The 5,000-nt window shown below is 34.6% G+C and overlaps 1 protein-coding gene across 1 annotated transcript in view; it reads right to left on the bottom strand.

The window, feature by feature from the left end:
• Window positions 1-5,000, bottom strand: part of LOC115212915 (neurofilament heavy polypeptide-like) — a 143,419-nt gene that overhangs the window by 93,158 nt on the left and 45,261 nt on the right. The gene's annotated exons all lie outside the window — the stretch shown is intronic.

Here is a 5,000-nt window from a genome sequence, read left to right as displayed (position 1 = left end):
GACATGTATATGTGTGTGAGGTTTCGACGAGTAAGATGTCATCTGCAGTCTATACACCCATAAACCTCGACTTCTAGATGAGTTTCTGGTTCTTTAGGCTTCCTCTCTAAGGAGATAGCGACTAGTAGAAGAATCAATATCAGTGGCTGATTTGTGCTCGCAGACCACATGGTCAGAACAAATATAGCAGTAGTAACGCTTGCACGGCTTCATTATCTCCCCTGTCTTACCTCCTTTCAGTATCTTCAACAAAGGAAGGCTAAAGACCCAGAAACGCGTCTAGTAGATGAGTATATGACACTGATGAGCGAAAATAACCGCGAAATATCGGCTCTGTCGCTCTCGTTCATTTTCAGCGCGATTTCGTTTCGCCTAGCTTAGGTTTTCAGAGGCAGATCTCTTAGACGAAATACCGCAACTTTCAAGCCTTTAACGACACATACATTTAGTATATGATATTCATAAGATGTATATTAACGAGCTGCTTCAAACACAATATTTGAATATGTGTTTATGTGTGTGTACGCTTGCATGTATATGAGTATATATATATATATATATATATATATATATATATGTGTGTGTGTGTGTGTGTGTGTAAGTGTGTGTGTAAGTGTGTGTGTGTGTGTATGTGTGTGTGTATGTGAGTGTGTGTGTGTGTGTGGTGTGTGTGTGTGTGTATGTGTGTAAATATACAAAGATGAACAAACAAGAAAAATGTATAACGCGAGGACGTGGTACATCTACTGTATTATCAGACGCCCAGGAAAGGAGGGAAAGAGGATTTAAAGTTTCGAGCAAAGCTCTTCTTCAGGAGAAATGGAACATTCAAAGGAAAGGAAGAGGGAAGAAGAAAATCGCCAACGATACACACGTCGTTATATTTTGAAATATATATATACAAACACATGTACATGTATGTATGTATTATGTATGAATGTATATGTACATATGTGTGTGTGTGTGTAATTGATTTGTTTAATTAAGAAGAGAAGTCAAATCGATGTTATGTATGTTTCCCTAAACGCATATACATGTACACATATGGAAACTTTACAACATAAAAACTTAGTATTATAAAAACATGATACTCAAGGAGCTCCAAAAAGAATATAAATTAGAACCCAACCCTACTTTAAGGAACATTTACAAAGAATACCGGAAATTAGAGTGTTGACTCGGACTGGAGGATCCTATTCAGCCTACAACACCTAAACCTCCAAAAATTAATATGAAAGAGCACAAACCGAATCTTGTTAGTAAAGCCTCATGGTGATTGATTTATTTGCCTAGATCGGATACGGGTATGTTGAGCAAGTTAATTTTCGATAGATTTGTTCCTCAACTTACTTTTAATGTTGAGTTAGTCCTATGGTCAAGTACTACTGAAGTTATAGATTGCTTTAAACAAATTGCATAAGAGAGATTATAAATTCGTTCAAGCAGCTATTATCGACAGCTGCTATTCAGCATAAACCCTTTTAGATAATTCAATAATCTTTGCTACTAAGAAATCGAAATTAACAAGGAGAAATAGCGATATAATTCTTACTGCTAGTAGAACACGTACCAACTTCAACGAAATATTTTGGAGTAAGAAGGATAGATTAAATATTTTTAATGCCAATGAATCCAGAAGATTCAATAAACGTGTAGAATACTTAGCAAAGATATGATCTGGTATAATCTATCTTATGTTGTGAATATTAAATCTAGATTACCGAATATATTTGTTACGGCCTTCGAAAAGAACTTTCCTCCTTCAATTAGGTATAGGAATATATTTAAACGATACGCGATTAAGTGTTCATATCCTAGTACCCCGAATGTTGCTGATCGCATAGCTGCTATAAATAATAGAACATTGAAGAATTTATTTACGAATAGTGTAGGTAACCATAATATTTCCATTTGTACTTTGAAATCTAACATAGTAAATTCGAGCTTGACCAGTACATGTAAGAATGTAGATTGCGATAATTCTAATTGTTCGTGTTCTATTAGCTCATCCAATCACCATTTACCAATTAGAATATTATGACTTCATTTACGATAATGATGCATTTGGGCGCGGTAATAGTATGAACAACTCCTTCGGGACTACTAGTATTGTCAATTGTCATAATGACGAAGCTATTGGCTCCATATGTAATAACTCTAATTTCCCTAAGGACATCAATAGAGATTGTGGCAACAATCCTGGTTACAATAGAAACACACATGAATGGCGGAACTAATTGCAGTAACATTAACTTAATAGTAATAACTAATATTAACAATGACACTAACCTAGGAACAACGCTTCTGCAAGGAGCTCGAATACGTGTAACTGTAGAAGACCTGCCGAACGACTATCCCTTTGAAAATAAGTGTCTTATTTATGATGTTGTTTACAAATGTTCGGTCCTGAAGCTAGGACATTATATAATTATATCGATGCGACTTCAAACAGTTTTAATGTTAGGTAACGTAATCATTTGCATAGTTTTAGAACAGAGAGTAAAGCTAAATATACATCACTGTCTACAGAGTGCACATTGCATCAATAATCAGCTGGCAGAGGCTCTTCCTGGGGTTAAAATTGGTAGTAACGTCGAACAGCCATATTGATGTGGCGATGCGATAAACATTACTTATGAAAATTCAACAAAATCTGTTACTCTTAGTTTCTCGTTGCCGTTCATCAGACAGTTTTTGTTAGAATGGAACCGATATATCAATTCAATCCAGACTCTTACAAACGCTACACCTTTAAAAAATGGACTTGTTTGATTGGCCCTTTAGAAATAACGGTCAATCTTCGAGCGATAAACAAAAAAATGAGCTCAAAATATATATATGTATATATATATTAAAAAATTATAAAAATTATAAAAATTATAAAATTCGAGGAAAAAACCTTACATTGAATAAAATACATATTGACGTTAATGAAGGAAATATAATTAATACATGGAAATTAAAACGCATTATAAATATTATACTGCAATACATATTCATATTAAAGTGTACATATATATATCAACATACACAGAAGGATGCGTGCAAACGCCATACATATACAGACGTATAAATATAAATCTAAAATATACACACAAATGCATTCATACATATGTATACGCAATCTATCTCGCACGCAAGTTAAAATCATGGATGCTAATGTAGCGTTCCTTATTTACGGAGTAAAGCTTAAGTGAGGGGGACGTAAAGTTGTATGCACCAGTATCAGTTAGAGAAATTAAACGAAAAAAAGGAAGAGAGAGAAAAAGGAACGAAGAAGGGGGAAGGAAAAAAGGAAAAGGAGGGGTGGGGAAAAAACGACATAAGAAAATTATGTATACAAGCTGTGTAACCACGTTATTGACATGTATATAGAGACAAGTATACAAACACACAAGTTCAAATGGATACATACACATACAGTCGTGTATGTGTGTGCTACACATACAGTCGTGTATGTGTGTGCTACACATACAGTCGTGTATGTGTGTGCTTAAGCACAAACATACGCTCACTTACACATACACAGAGACGAATGCTTACAAATACATATCCATGGCTATACACATATTTACATCAAAATTCTAATTTTTGACAACATTGCTTTTTTAAAAAAATGGTGAGTGCAATAATGAAAAATATACGAAAGACATATAAAATATAACACCCTATTTTGGATCATCTATAAATAAAAAATTAAAGTAATACAATACAATAACATGAAATAAACAAAGCCGAAGGTTTTTCCTAAGGTATATGTAGAAATATAAACAAAATAAACAAAATATATGCATGAGACTTTGCTATACGGAATGAATCCATCGTCGCGTTTACATACTAGTCCAAGAGTCAAAATCAAAATTTCAAAAATCAAAAATACAAAATATATACTCTATCCATATGGTATATTTATATTTGACATTTTAAATTTTGTTGCGTGTCTACATAAGTTCATCAGCTCACTTCTTTGATTCAAAGAATTATTGTCCTTGAATAAAATATGCAGTTTCTCTAATAGGCAAAGATTGCATTTAAAATTATTCCTGTGTGCTCCATGCCTGTATGGTGCCGCTCTGTCCAGAATGCTCCATGTCACGTTGAAAGGTGGGGTTTCCTTTTCTTTTAGTTCCCAGACATATTTTGCTAGGCTGGTCCTCTTCCTATTCTCTGGGTATCTAAATGAATTTTTATGCGAATAAAATCGTGTTTTAAACGAATTTTCTGAAGCCCCTGTATATGTCTTGTATTCCGATGAGCCTTCTATTTATACCTTGGCTCTATAAACTACTCCTTTCACTAGACATTTCCCTTCTAACGGACAGGAGTTTTCATTTTTGAAATTGCATTTCTTAATGGGCTCGGCACCATGTTTAATCTCAATCAGATTCCTATTATGCTGGCTAATGTAAGAGGCGAAATTTCTGCAGCAAGAATAGCTAACCTTCAGGGTTCTTCTATTAAATATCCTATAGAATTTATGGCCCTGCTTAAAATGTTTAGTGACTAATCTCAAAAATTCCTTACCTATATTAGTCTTTACGGCCAAATTGAAAGCCGGGTTGAACCACAAAACTTTCCTGGTCCTAGTTCTTCGTGCAGCATTATTATCAGCATTAAGCTGGCTGTATTGGATCTTCTCAGAGAATCCACAATTCTTTAATGCGCTATCGTAATAAGGTGCAGCATTATGGAATGCAGCCTCGTCCGAAGAAATTGAAGATATTCTTCTACCTACATTGCTGACTAAGTTCCTAAGGATAACTGGTGGATGGTTCGAATCTTTGCTAATATACGATAGCTTTTCATTGGGCTTCCGGAAAGGTTTAAATCTATCCGACCTTACATTAAAATTTACGTCTAAAATATCTACACTATTCAGGTTAGCATCTATTGTAACCCGTAAGCCCATCCTTTGAAAGAAAGCAATAAGGTCCTTCCTAAGTCTATCTGATTCATGGCCGTTTAGATTATGCGTGGCTATAAGGCCGTCATCCCTATAT

Source organism: Octopus sinensis, linkage group LG1 (assembly GCF_006345805.1).
Source record: "Octopus sinensis linkage group LG1, ASM634580v1, whole genome shotgun sequence".
Taxonomy (NCBI): domain Eukaryota; kingdom Metazoa; phylum Mollusca; class Cephalopoda; order Octopoda; family Octopodidae; genus Octopus; species Octopus sinensis.
The sequence above is the reverse complement of the archived record's forward strand: the minus strand, read 5'-3'. Positions and strand labels throughout refer to the sequence as shown.